Below are 15368 nucleotides of genomic sequence, written 5' to 3' on the forward strand. Positions count from 1 at the left end.
TTGTTACCTTCTATGTTCCAGTAAGACGAGCTTAGTACTGCCAAAATATATTGATTACATAGTCACATGTTTTTCAAGGATATCCGTGCGTTGCTGTTCAAGACTTGGGTGAGGCTGCTGAAAGTGCTCCGAGCCTTTCTTATCTGTCTGTACATTTCTGTATTATAATCGGACGCCACCCCCCTTTTCGTGACCATTTGTGACTACTTGGCCTAAATAAATAACGTACTCCTTCAGTACTTCAAGAGGCTGAGTGCCGCTCACGAACTCTTCCTTCCTTCGTCAGGCTATTTACTGAACAATGCTTCAAGATTTCGGAGTGTTAATATTTAAAATTGAAACCTGCTCTTAAGTTTGCCAGTGTAAGTCCGCAATGCTTTTCAGTGTAAGAAATCTCCAGTTCTGCTGAGAAGGACGACATTATGTGCAGTTCGCTGATATCTTACCCGTTAATTCTTACACTTAATCCTTTCCAAACTATAGTATCTTGAACACTTATTGCATGCATGCAGTGGAAAACAACGGAAAAATTGTCTCTCTTTACCAGACGCTCTACATGAAGCATACAGTGACATGCGCTTTAACAACTTTTAAAAAGATACCTGGCGCTTACTCTCGGTTCGCTTTCGCTCAAATTTCGCGACAGTGTTGCATTTCTTGGTTCGCATTGTTCGTGAGAACGCACTTCGCATCGTCATCTGCTTGGTTCGTCTGGACTTTGCGTTGCTGACATACAGTGGAAACCAGTACACGTCTCTGCAGCAGCTCGCTGCTCCTATGGAGAAGTGCGCACACTATAATTTTTTTTTAAAGAGAAATACACATATGTAAAAAAAGGTGACAAGCAATGACTGCAAATGCCCCAGTGAGCGAAGCAAGCGAATAATGCGATCTTGTTGCGAAATTGGAACGAAACCAAAGCAGCGCTCAGCGCAAAATTCTCTTTTAAGTTTGTTAGAATAAAAAAAAAGAAAGCTCGTGACTGTTTTCCGAGGTCACGCACGTTTATTCCAGGCCTCGACTGCGCAGTACGTACTTGCACGATTGCTGGTATCACTACTTAGTCCACCACATTTGCGCAGTTTGTGAAGGTTTTATATTGCGGTATATATATATTGCGCATGCTTCTCAGTAACACCATTAGTGACATGAATGTTTGAATATCCTTTTACGAAGCGAGCTGAATGAAGCCAAGTTCGAAAGGCAGTTGGAAAAAGTCGAGCGTCGCCCTTCTAAATTATCTTAGTAAATACTTCGCAAAATACAAACAGCTAAGACAATACTTTAACTATACTTTGACGTCTCCTCCATTGTGGAATAGTATCATCTTAATTATGAACACGAACAAAAGCTAAACTTAGTCGGGAGGCGAGTCGCGTAATCGCGCGCGCGCTGTCGCCGCGCCTCCGCGTGTCTCATCCAATGAGAAGCTTGTGCGTGCAGTCACAGAGGAACGAAGAACGACCACAATGTCTCGCGAAAGAGCAAAAGAAGGCCTTAACATCGAAAGCGACTCTGCTGGCCCACAAGATTCACTTTCCTTTGATAGAGCAAATTTCAAACTATACGGTCTGGCCCTTGCGATGTAGTCAACCTCATCGTTTACAAATAATTATTTCTCTCGCCATCATCTTTCTCTCTCTCGTCCCTATAGTGTTTTCTTAAACGTGCTTCTCAGAGGTTGGAGCCGGCGTCGCTTCCACAGCTAGCAACGCAGTCACGTTGCTTTTAATGGCAGCACTAAGCGAGCGAATTTTTTCGCTAGTTTGTTTGTTGCGCACATGCTGGCCGTGCGTAGCGACTTCCAACCTCGGTCTAGAAATTATTCCGTAAATGTCTAAATAATCTGAGCTTCGCTAGGTTAGATCCTCGCATACACGGTAGCAACGTGATTGCGCGAAGGTTGCGGCGGCGCTCTCAATCTTCGCAACCTCGAAAGCGTGCATCCTTAACCATTAACGCCGCTGCTACGTGAGAAGGTCCTCGCCCCCCCCCCCCCCCCCTTCCTCCTGTTCTCGTCCTCTGCAGACATGCAAATAGATTGCAGAAGAAAAACAAAGGCAAATATGATAGAGTTGTTGTGACGGAGAGAAGGATGACTATTGCGGAGCATGTTCAGGTTTGGCGAGGCGCCGAGATACCTGCTTTTCTCTTCCCGGCATTTTGGTTACTTCTTTGCTCAACGTCCTCCATCTTGGTCTAGCCGGACAGCCGAGAGAGATTGCACACGTACCGCATAATCTGTGCCGCGGTTAAAATACTGGTAAGGGACGTTTAGCCTCAAAGGAAACAGCGTAGTTGCTCAACAGCACACGGGAATGTATGGTTTTCGTGCGGCTGTGACGGCGTCGGCGGAGCGTTTCACAATGGGCGTGTACTTTGTATGAGGCGCCAGCTGTTAAAAGGATTAGTCAGCAGGCGTTAGCGAATAACGATAACGACGGCCTTGCGAAACGAGAGCCCGCCGCGTGCGGTGGCTGAGAATCCAGACAGTCCGGAGTCGGTGACCAGAAATCCTACTTGGAGGTCTCGGTCGAGGACTATCGGCTGCGCGCGCTTGCGTGACGCAGACGCGAATCCAGTTTTTTAGAGGAAAAATAAATAAACGAATAAAAAAATCAACCTGTTTGCCCTGCCTCGCAAATGAGATGACACACGATATTCAGCAGCTGTATTATGCAACGATTCTTTGCGTCCGATTATAATTGTTTCTTATAATGCGTCCCGCTGATTGGGGCCGCGGCTTCGTGCGAACCATTGACTCACGGCGAAAGAAGGAACAAATGAAAATAAGCAATAAAACATAAGGCTCCTGGTACTAATATGTAGGCATAACGATTGTTTTGCATGCATATATATATATATATATATATATATATATATATATATATATATATATATATATATATATATATATATATAAAGTGAATCGACAAAACTGAATTCTAAAAGCTCTATAGCGAAGAACACTGTAAACTGAGTTGTTTGTGCGTCTTTTTTACCTCGTCAAACAGCGCCAGTGTTCTGGCGGAGGTCTGCGTCGCACAAATAGGCGGACTGTTCTATGCCTCAACAATAAAGCAGAAGAAAGGGGGTTAACCTAGGGGCCCGATTTTTATCAGCCATATCATAAGAAGCCAACAAACACTGACACATAGGGGATATTACTTGTGCTTAATAAATGAAGTAAAGAAACGATAAATTAATGGAAATGAAAGTGGATGAAAAAACAACTTGCCGCAGGTAGGGAACGATCCCACAACCTTCGCATGATATAAACAATAAAGCGTACTATACCATGTCATTACAATGAAGGGCACTGTCGTGTTCTAAAGAGCCTTGACGCGACTGTGGCCTCGTGGAAGAGTGAAAGCGAATTTTGTGCTCTGGATAGCGCAGCTCAGGTGGAGCAACTGCCGGCAGTGACTGTCAGGCCAACCCCGCCTGAAGCAACAACGACGACACCAGCACCGCCCACTGCTAAGGCAACGCCACCACACACAATCACGGCGGACAACAAAAGCTGACTTGCATGCGGTGTGACTTCCATTAAAGGAAAGAAGACAATAAAAAGCACGAAACTTCCAAACACAACGCACGCTGGACTTCAAGCCGAAAAATACGAGCAACGCTGGGCGCTTCCGAAAGCAGACGTGCGCTAGCGCCGCCTGCTCTGGCGGCAGTGCCTGTGTTTCAATCGCAGATTTCAGTCTGTTGCTCTGCGCCGTAGCGGAGTGCGCCGGCGCACAGTTCGTCGGCGAATCTGCCATTGGAATCCACTATTAAAGCGGCAAGTACTCTTCTCTGAAATTTCGCTGTGGGCCGTGGGCTAACTACACCTTTTATTCTTCTTTTTATTATTATTATTTCTTTTATATGTTTTTACATTACATCTGTCCGAGGGCCTCCTTGTATTGCCGCAAGAGAGGCAATATGAAAAACGGCAGAAGAGGGCACGGAATTGATAGGTGGCAGCACCGATAAGGGTTAATACGATATTGATTTACCTGTTCTGAGATTTCAAGGAAGGATTGTGAATATATGGGCCAACTCACAAACACCAAGTTACCGATGAGAAACGTTTGCTGACTTAACATACACAAAATGCGTTCCAGTTAAAGTCGTTCACACAGGCCGGTAGATCGCAAAAAGCGCAATAGCAAGACAGACTGCTCCTACGAGCAGTCAATAGCGAAATAAAGCAAGACAGACTGCTCCTACGAGTCCCCTGATCACAACAATGGCACAGTACCTTGAAAGAACACACTTTGTTATACGGGTACTTACGATTATCACGATTCTCATCAAGTTCTTTACGAACCGAACTTTCTAAACGCGCTTGAGACGAGCAGGGCCGACCGGCGTTACAAATTGAACGCGTCGCAGTTTTCAGTCAGCAATGAGTTCGATGCGCTCTGATTCAAGCACTATGGAAAACGCCCGCGTGACAAGGGCCTCGAATTGCTTTGACTACGTTGCGCTTCAATGCAATTTCATCCTCGCGCTTTGCCTCGTTTATTCTGGGCTTCACGCTGGTTTGCTTAAGGTGAAGCTTCATCTTTTAGAGCAAGCAAGCATGTGTGCGCTGATACGCTATCATGCTCCCGCCTTCTGTTCTCTCCCATGTTCTGTGCTTTCTGTTGCCATCAGGTATTTCCTGCACCATGCGTGCATGTGTGGACTCTTAAGAATAAGTTCTGTTTTACCATTGGGGTCGCGTTCACAGAATTTCTTGCCCGTAACAACCACTTGTCACGATTAGCTGGCGTATTCGATATCATCGCAATCGCTATAACGTTTGGCCGGCGCCCGTTCTTACGAAACGATCCAGCGTACAAACGGCTTCATGAATGCGGGCCCTGTTTCCTAATCTTGCACCTCGCGCTCGAGATGTAAAACCACTGCACAGAAAAGAATTACACCACGCCTGCCCCCCCCCCCCCTTTCCCGAATTCTCCACCGTGTATTACGTTTCAGACGCGCTGTGTTCTCGCCGTTCTTGCGTTGAAGCGATAGACCGCACGAAGATCACTTCGCTCGCTGCTGCTGCCGCGCTTGCTCACACCAGCGTTTTGACAGCGAGTGTCCGCGCTCATCGAGTCTGATGTGTTCATGTTTGCTCGTGCGCGTTGACACCATATGCTTGTTAATTCAGACCATGGCCTACGCATTCCTGCATACAAAAGCCCTTCTGCCCTTCGTGAAGGATACTGGATTGTATGAACGTTTGTGACAGTGGAGATTTCTCTGCGACTGACTGTGAATGACTGACTATTACTTTTCTTTTCTCTCCTTATCTATTTTCCTCTTTCCCCTCCTCAAGTGTAGGGTAGCCAACCGGGCACGTCCTTGGTTAACCTTCCTACCTTTCCCTCTTCGTTTCTCTTTCTCTCTCTCCCTAGAAAGCGAATGTTTCCAAGTTTATACGGCCGATAAAACTACTATCCTTACTTCGTATAGCTGTGCATTCATTTGCTATCGCAATCGATGCTTCACCTTGCGGGCGAAACTGCGGTTTTTTATTTGTTTCATTGTTTGTTAGTTTTTGTCCTCAGTATCATGCAGTATAATAATGCAACTTAAGTCACTTCAGCGACAATAACGAAGATACCTTCGCGGTCACTCAAATTATCGATACTTAAGTGAGACAAAAGTATGGCTTAAGTAGAAGGTTGGTTCTTGAAACGCCTTAGGGGTCAATCAGTACTTAAGTCATAAGTTTTATTTGTGAATACGGCAATGAAGCTCTTTACCACGCTGCCGTGCAGCCTAACGAGACAGAGTGTCAAAAAACTTTTCTTGGCTGTGGCTCGTGCTCAGGCAGTTTAATCATCCGCGCGATTGGACAGCCGGCGTAAGATTATGAAAATAACAGCACGCACACTGTCCCGACAGAGGCAGCGTCGCTACTGGCAGCGAGCCGTAAAGGTAGCCACGAAGCCATCGCACAGGGCCACCACGCTGCAGGGAATCGGTCGACGCGGAAGTTGGAGTCCCGCCGATTCGCGGCGCCCCACCGCTTGGGGTTCGCGCTTCAAGCCGCGCAGGGGGATGGGGGGTAGACACAGAGGGACGGAGAGAACGCGCTGGCCAGCAGCGCCCGGCCGGCGCCACCGTGACTGCCGGCGATAATCACGTTGGCGCAGTGTTGCGCGCGCGCCGCTATCTCCGCGCGATGCGTGCGCCCACGGCCACGTATCCGGCGCTGATGGGGCGGCCGATAACGGGCCCTCTTATTATTCCGTACGGGTCGACCTTGGTTGCGCTGACGTCAATGAAACGGGTGGATGGAGGAAGATCAAGGGTAAGCTTTTGCTGTTCTAGTCGGTGCGCACCTTCACCACTGGCGCCGTTTGTTCACATTTCCTCGGCAGCCTCGCGGTGTGTCACTTAGAAACGAAAAAAAAAGAAAGAAAAACAAAGAACGCAAATGGTGGGCGTGCCAAAACCACGACTCGATTATGAGGCACGCCGTAGTGGGGGACTCCAGAATAAATTGGGCCACTAGGAGTTCTTTAAGCTGCACCTATATCTAAGCACACGGGTGTTTTCGCATTTCGTCCCCATCGAAATGCAGCCGCCGTGACCGGAATTCAATCGCGCAACCTCGTGCTTAGCAGCCCAACAGTATAGCCACTGAGCAACCACGTGCGTCGGGTGTTTCGAAACGGTATGGCGCCGAACAGCAATTCGGTCTCCGTAAGAGACTCCCCCTCAAACGCACCACGCTGACCCCATAGCGCCGAGCCTTGTTCGGCGTCAATGACCGCTCGTGTTACTGCATGCAAACGTGGGAACGTGAACAGGACGAAAGAGACTCAAGCATGGCACACAGTTGCGCCGTGTATTCGCAGCGATAGAGAGGCAGCAAATTGCGTTCAATCTTGGATTCCTTCTTTAGCATTGAATAAAGGGAAAATGAGACATCCACCCGTTTTGTAGCAATTGCTACAAAGGAAACCCATACGGATTCCTCGAAAGAAAAGCCTCATAGTTGAAGAAAAATTCGTCCTGGTCCGGGACTCGAACCCGGGACCACCGCCTTTCCGGGGCAGCCGCTCTACCATCTGAGCTAACCAGGCGGCTAGCAGATGGTAGGGCGAAGTCGAATTTGTCGACAACACGAAGCAAAGGCAAGAGTTTGACGTAGTAGTTCTGCGGAAACCCGCAAGGTGGAGAGAAGCAATGAATAAAGGGAAAATGAGACATCCACCCGTTTTGTAGCAATTGCTACAAAGGAAACCCATACGGATTCCTCGAAAGAAAAGCCTCATAGTTGAAGAAAAATTCGTCCTGGTCCGGGACTCGAACCCGGGACCACCGCCTTTCCGGGGCAGCCGCTCTACCATCTGAGCTAACCAGGCGGCTAGCAGATGGTAGGGCGAAGTCGAATTTGTCGACAACACGAAGCAAAGGCAAGAGTTTGACGTAGTAGTTCTGCGGAAACCCGCAAGGTGGAGAGAAGCAATGAATAAAGGGAAAATGAGACATCCACCCGTTTTGTAGCAATTGCTACAAAGGAAACCCATACGGATTCCTCGAAAGATTCCTCGAAAGATTCCTCGAAAAAATTCCTCTTCCTTCTTTAGCATTTATCATAAATATGTCGAAGAATTCAATCGACAAACTATATCTCAGCTTTTTGCCTTAACTAGCGCCACAGCGGGCTGATTATATTATTATTATTTTTAGATACCCTCTGCTTAACTCTCTCCTACAACTAACGGCCGGTGTAACTGGCTAACTAATTCTCAATAGAAAGTAATCTGTGCGAGCAACGAAGGCGAGCGCGACGTAAGCGCGCACGTTCGTGCTGTCGCTGAGGTCACTTGGCACGCATAACCGAGGCCGAAACAGCGAAGGGACCCTGCACTGCCCTCCTTATGAATAGCAATTTCACCAAGCGCCCCTGCTAAAGAACGCTTGTTAGAACCTAATTCTTGTACAATTGCGATAGTACCCTAGAGTTAGTTGTCGGCTACCAAGACGACCTCTGCGTAAACAACTTTGTGTAGTCGAAACCCACGGTTAGGAAAACGAGAACCGGCGCCGTCATCGAGCATTACAACAGCAGACCGCGACGTAAAGTTGTTTGTTGCTACGGCAGCAGGCTGGGTGTTTCGATATCTGTCTCGCCCCTCGGCGACGGGAGTCCCAAAACTGCGCCGTTCTTCGACGCACATGTCGCAGCCGCGTGAGTGGGTGGCAGTTATGCGGCAAACTAGAAATCACTGATGGCCACGCTTGCTCGAGTCGGTCGAGGTAAAGTTCTATCAGAATAAAGAGAGAGAGAGAGAGAGAGAGAGAGACGTAAATTTTATCAGTTAAGAGAGAGCTATGATAAGTCACATACTTCAGCCACAGACGGTATGCCGAGAAGAATAGCTGCGCGGTAGAACCACGTCGCACGTGACCGGCGGACGGGATTATTCGCTGTGTGTTAGCTTAAAAAAAAATTATGGGGTTTTACGTGCCAAAACCACTTTCTGATTATGAGGCACGCCGTAGTGGAGGACTCCGGAAATTTCGACCACCTGGGGTTCTTTAACGTGCACCTAAATCTAAGCACACGGGTGTTTCCGCATTTCGCCCCCATCGAAATTGCGGCCGCCGTGGCCGGGATTCGATCCCGAGACCGCGTGCTCAGCAGCCCAACACCATAGCCACTGAGCAACCACGGCGGGTGTGTGTAAATGATTCTTGGGAAGAAAAGAAAAAGCTTTTCTTGATTTCATATTTCTATATCATTCAGTTTTCTTTCGTCATTTTGTTTGCTGGCATGTTCAGTTATGTGGTGCACGTAAGGAAGAAAAAAAAATAAAACCTTTGATAATGTGCTTCAAGCCGGTACGGTTTTGCGCGCGCTGGCGTGAATTCAGCCATTGTAGATAATCCCGGCCACGGCGGCCGCATTTCGATGGGGGCGAAATACCAAAACACCCGTGTACTTAGATTTAGGTGCCCGTTAGCGAACCCCTGGTGGTCCAAATTTCCGGAGTCCCCTCTGACGGCGTGCCTCACCATGAGATCGTGGTTTTGGCACGTAAGCGCCACAATTAACATTTTTTTAGTGATTGTAGAGAGGCTTGTGACTTAGAAGCGATGTCGAGTAGAACTGATAATAAACGTTACTGTGCGCTTAAACAAGGCATGGTTAGTCAACTCAGTTTTGTTTGAACAGCAAAGAGCGCCATAATTGTAAAATTTACGGAAACCAGCTGCGTTTGTTTCCACTGCAAAAGATGTATACACAGGCAGATAAATATTTTATTATTATTCGAAGACCAATAGTCATAACTCTTGAAAAGAATTATTCGCTGCCTTTGGTTATTTAAGCATGCGAATATGCACTTACGACATGAAAAGAATACGCGACGTACAGGACTCAAAGGTTTAGAAGAAAAAGACAAGCCATGTTGCGGCTCGAGGTGGCGTTTGGGCCAGCAATCCACCAAGCCCGTCGATGAGTACATCCGGCAGGAGGAATGAAGGGAAAAGGGTTTATTGTACGTGATGTACACTGGCTCCAGATACGGAAGCCCACGCCATGGAGGAGCGTCCGAGTTCACATCGCTACACGTCAGCACACCTCTCCTCCTCACTGCACCAAAGGAGTCAGCTTTTAATACCGTCGTCTTCCCTAGGAGATTAGACTAGGGAATCTGATGACTGCATCTCGGCCAGTCACAATCGTCGAATCGGGTCGCAATATCCCTCCCACGATGTCGCACCGTTCCGCCTCCTATGTTACACCTTCGCGCCCGCATTAGGCGCAAGTGCGTAGGAATCTGGGAATTCGAGGTCCGAGCGGTTCTCACGGTATCCTTCGACGTTGGCCTCTTTCATCAATTAGTTCAGTTTGTCAGGGCCAGTTTCAAGTAGAGTGATCTTCGCGGCAGTTGTCACCTCGAAGTCAGCTCCTTTATTTGCTCGTCACAGACTGCGTCAGGCCGCGGCATCGTCTGGGCGCGCGCTGATGAAAGGACTACCTCGTGGGAAACGTCTAAGCAATGCTCATCGCCGTATTGAGACGTAACAGCCAATAAACTTTCCACCGTATTCGGCTGTGGAGAATAACGTCTAATTCATGCTCGGCATATCGCTGACATAAAATACGTATTTGGTGACCTCACCGCGCGTCTGAGCCAGTAAGAAGCTGCGAATCCAATTTCGTCACAGTTGCATCCGTTAACGTAGCCTACGCTTATTCCTTAGCCTGAAATGCCCGATCATAATTCTATGCGCGCTCACGAAGCCCCTTCTGGTAAAGCCTACATTTATTACGTTTGAACGCTAACACCGCGGTACCACACGCGCGAGGAGCCGACCGCGCGAATCGTGCGCCCAATTTTGCGAAGTGGCGCCCAAGACAACGAGCGAGGTAGCGGTTTTCCACGCGCCCACTGCAACCCGGACGCGCTTTCTTGAATAGTCGGCTTCGACGAAATTACAGCCGCCCCGAGACTGAACAGCGTGAAGCCTCGTAGCACGCTAACCCGACTCTCCATTGTTGCTTAGTTTCCTAACTGTAGTGTATACGCCACCCGCGCGGACTGAAAAGCGTGCAGAGGCCTTTTGCACGTTTCACTGCTATTGGCCGAGGGCACCGCCATCGAAGCCCCTGAGGGAGACCGAAAAAAAAAAAACGAAACTCTTTCGCACGCCTCGGCGCGTGCGCCGTGAGCGGCAGCAGCATCAGGGCAGCAGCATTAATATGCACCGGCACACTGCCGGATCTTGAGGTGTATCGCCCGAATGTCCATTGGAAGCGCCGAGAAAAGTCGATTCGGCCCCCTCCGCTCCACCCTCCGTGGTCGACACGGATCAGCGGAGCCGAGTACCGCGATGCCCACCGGTTCGCAATTAGACCCGCCGCATGCTCGGGGATGCGGAACCCATGCGGCGCTGTCTATTGTTCAATAAATGGCCTCACTTCGTGCAACCGTGTTTCCGGAGCGTTAATTTTATGGTTATACTTATGAGGCGCACCCCAAAGGCACGCGCACGTAAACGGATTCGCGCGTGCGCGGGGACGAGACTGCGTATATGCGAATGGGAAGAGCCGACAGAACGTGACGCACGGAACGCTCCCCCATATACTTCCGGTACGGAGCTAACGCGGAAACGTTCATGCATTTAGCCACAAACGTGCGTTCGCACCATTATGACGCAGGCACTGCAACTTATGCTACATTACTTTCGTCGTAGAATAAAAACGGACATCGGAGCCCTTGCCGTTTTTCAGGGGCGGCGTACTGTTTCGAAGAAAACGAAGCGTCTCGCAGCGTTCAATCAAAGATAACATCTTTGTTTCACAAACCTTTAAGAATTTAGTTTTTAGGCCTTGTAAACGTACACTAAAAAGATATAAATACTAAACAAAGTATACGTTGGCCCGCACTATATACATAAATAATGAATAAACATAAAGTACAAGAGAGAACTCGCATGCGGCCTATAGGTGAAGTGTGTGTGAGAGAGAGAGAGCGAGAATGTGTTAGAGACCCGCCTTAGTTAATCTCTCTCGACTACGCCACGAGTCGTTATCACACTCCCGCAGTCTCAGTTTCTCCTGGTGCACCTATGCTTCGGCGGTGTTGTCCCCGCCTTACCGCGAGAATGTGGCGTGTTCGTCCCAGACAAGGCGAAGAAGACCCACGCAGTTCGAGAAAGGACGCTTGATGTCCCGTCTAAAGGAAGCGGCATGCAGCAATAGTGAAACCTAGAACGCTTCGGGGCCACAGTAAATGTGAAGTGGTGCATGGAATCTGGAAAAGATTAATAAAGGGAAAATGAGACGTCCACCCAAACGTAGCTAAGTGCTACAAAGGAAACACATACGGGTTCCTCGAAAGAAAAGCTTCGCAGCTGAAGAAAAATTCGTCCTGGTCCAGGACTCGAATCCACTTAGCACTTATCTACGTTTAGATGAATGTCTCATTTTCCCTTTATTAAAAACTTCTTTCCACCTTGCGGGTTGCTGCAGAACTATCACGTCTATCTGGAAAGGAGTTAAGGTGCCAGCGCTAACGTTCGGAAATGCAATTCTGTACTTAAATTCGGACATATTGTCGGGGCTGGAAGTTAATCAAAGATCGGTAAGCCGGTTGGCTTTGGGAGCCCACGGGAATACCACGAATGAGGCAGTGCAGGGTGACATGGGTTGGGCCTCGTTTTAAGTCAGAGAAGCGCAGAGCAAAATTAGTTTTGAAGGAAGACTCAAGATCATGGAGCAAAATAAATCGGCGGCTAAAGTGCACAAGTATCTGTACCTGAAAAGCGTGTGCACAGAATAGAGGAAGAGGTCAAGAAAGTTGGCAACAAGTACAAGGTAATTGAAAGTGTAAATAGACAGCCAGGTGTCACCAGAAAGAAGGTCAGAGAAACAAATACAGCGAATTAGGTGCAAAGAATGGAAACAAAATTGACCATGGATATTTACAAGAATGAGAAGAAGGAAACTAGAAGGGAAAATCGTTACGATAACGCGAAGGGAAATGTCTTGCTATTTGAGGCTCGAGCTGGTTGCCTAAGGACAAAAACATTACCGGAGCAAATAATCGCAACCAGACGAGGCATATGTATGCGGCAGCAAAACAGCGGAGACCACTCAGCACATCCTAATGTAATGCGATGGGACTCGCACAGTGAGACACGTGCGTAACGTACACCTTTCAGAAGAGCTTGGATTTAAAGTGGACGGAAGCATCAACCGGTCTGCAGTCTAGATAAGTGAGAGGTATTTAGAGTATTGATCGAAAAAAATCTGGGAAGAGACTAATACGACCGGATCATGTACCGGCATAGGTAGCGGTACAAGGCAGAAGTTTTGAGGAAGATAAAAAAACAACAACATTAAAGAGGTGTGTACAAAATTCAAGAATGAAAATCATGCATAGGATACCTCAGTAACTCAAACAGGCTAGGTGACTTAGCAGCCCGTTTCAAAAGGGGATGTCAATAAATCATCAAACAAAGTTACCGTAGAGGAGCGACCTATATGCAGAAAATCTACGCCTAACGGTGGCCTCGTTGCATTTCGACCAGGGGTAGCCGACAGGCCGGAGTGTGTTGGGGCAGTGCCGCCTTCTGGCCGTCGTCGTTGTTGCGCTCAGTCACCTTGAGGCGCTCCGTGCCTTGAGGTAAGAGTGCGCAGCGCGCGGCGTCGGTCATAGTGGTTTTGGTGCGGACCCTGTTGTCTGGCGCCGCCTTCTCTCGGTTTGTTTGGCGACCTCTCTCGAAATTGCCCAAAGCAAGCAATTTCGATAGAGGTCGCCAATCCCAAGGTACCGCGTCTCGTAGCGCCCGCCTTCTCGTCTGCTTTTCTTGGGCTACGAGGCTTCTCTGGGTCAACGTCGCGTACTCGTGCTACGTGGTATTCGGAAAGAGAACGGGGCGTGCGCGTTTTCAGTACAATCCAGCACGTAGCCCGCCTCACTACAGTCTCTGCCCGCGTGCCCCGGAACCCAGTATTTGCGCATTCGAATGTCGTATCTATGTCGCAGTGCCACGCAGTCTATCTTGATCAAAAGGGATATCGATTTAGAGGGGTTCGGTCCTCGTAGCTTTTCGATGAATTCCATGTTGTAGGAGAGTATTGTAAGGTACCGATGCCCTTTCCACGTGCTTACAGCGAATGTCGCCATCCACACGGTCTGGAGGTCAATCAAATGGGGTGTTGGTGGGGGTCTCAGTGTGGTGTCCGTAGGCCTGGAGGACTAGGTACGCGGTACGACTCGCGGGGTTTGCCTATTGCGGGTGGTCTCCTGGGCGACGCCCTTTCGTGGGGAATCGGCGTAAATCAGATACGTGAATCTCTTAGCAGGCATATGTGACATTGAAGAATCGTTGACCGAAGACCAGCAAAGCTGTCACGTTTTCCCGTCAAGATATGATCACGCCATCATTACGCACCGTACCCACTGGATACTATTTCACGCGATACCTACTCTCCCGCCACCGCCTCCGCCGCCGATTAATGCACTTTGCCTTTGCTCTGATTGAATTCCTTAATTGAACGTTCCTAATTTTGTAAAAAACAATCCTGATTTTATACTTTGTCGTGTAGACGATATGCGATGTCTTCCGTCGTCCTGAAAAGTTTTATCCCGATGTGGCTTTAGTTCTCTTGCAATTGAGTACGGACGCTTGTACTGCGCACGCTTTGCGACGCGTTTTGCGGACGCCGAAAATGGATTCTAATGCGCCCTGTACGGAGTAACTCATAGGAGGTTGACGTTTTTCGCCAGCGCTAATTAAATTAAATAATTGTAACATAACAGGCAGTTTTGCGTGTTGTACTTTATATTATTGCGCTAGCAATTATATGGACACTCCAGGCGCATTCTTGCCGTCGCCGTCGTCGTGATGTTCAGTAAAGAGTACAAGGGCGATAACACCGTCGCCGCGCGTCGTATGCAGTATGTGTAAGTGAAAGCACGCGAGGGAAGGCGACGACCGCGACTCAATCGGGCAGGCGCGAATGACGGAAGCGGAGAGCGAACGACCGTCTTCCGTCGCGCGAAAGGCCGTGGAGGGGGGGCGAGGGGGGAGGGGAGGGCGGCGTTGTGCTCCAAAAGCAACTGCGCATTTCGCGACAGGGCGCAAGGGGAACTGACGATCGCGGTTAACTCTCGCGCGCCTTACATGGAGGAAAGCGGGGAGGCAGCGCCGAAGGAAGGAGGCGGCCCCTTCGACTCGTCCGGCAAGTGCGTACTTTGCACAGCCGCGCGTGGTCGCGCGCGCGGTATCTTGAAAGGGGTCTGCAGACGGCTGATACCTTCGTGCGCGCCGTATTCTCACCGCTGTTGCGTTGAAGCAATAGACAGAGGTCACTTCGCTCGCTGCTGCTGCCGCGCTCGCTCACACCAGCGTTTTGACAGCGAGTGGCTCGCGGACACTGCGGTCATCGAGTGTGATAAGTTCTTGTTTGCTTGTGCGCGCGTGACACCATAATTTAGTTAGTATGCCTCTGTTTACAAGTTCATACGGCCGATAAAACTACTATTCTTACTCCGTATAGCTGTCCACTAATTTTCTATCGCAATCAATGCTTCGTCTTTTGGGTGAAACGGCGACTTTTTTGTCTTTCACAGACCGTTCTGAAAGTGATGGCTTTGAGCGAAAGTGATAGCAAAATCTCTAAGGCTTACTAGTGATAAAGTTAGGAAGTGTTAAGTCAGTCTTGTTTCGCAGTTGTCAGTTCGGTTTTTAGTTCGGATGTCTAACAACTGAATTTAGTTTTTTGGGATGCATGTTGAGGTAAGTTCTCGGGCCTCTCATTCTGATGCTGTGATGCCTTTTTTCTCAGGCTTTCCAGCGAATGACTTCGCGCATTATCCACGGATTTCTCTGTAGCGATTTCTCAA

The 15368-nt window shown here is 48.8% G+C and overlaps 1 protein-coding gene across 2 annotated transcripts in view; it reads right to left on the reverse strand.

Moving 5' to 3' along the window:
- LOC142589992 (zinc finger protein ush-like) overlaps positions 1-15368 on the reverse strand; it is a 474624-nt gene that overhangs the window by 177112 nt on the left and 282144 nt on the right. The window lies entirely within an intron of this gene.

Source organism: Dermacentor variabilis, chromosome 1 (assembly GCF_050947875.1).
Source record: "Dermacentor variabilis isolate Ectoservices chromosome 1, ASM5094787v1, whole genome shotgun sequence".
Taxonomy (NCBI): Eukaryota; Metazoa; Arthropoda; class Arachnida; order Ixodida; family Ixodidae; genus Dermacentor; species Dermacentor variabilis.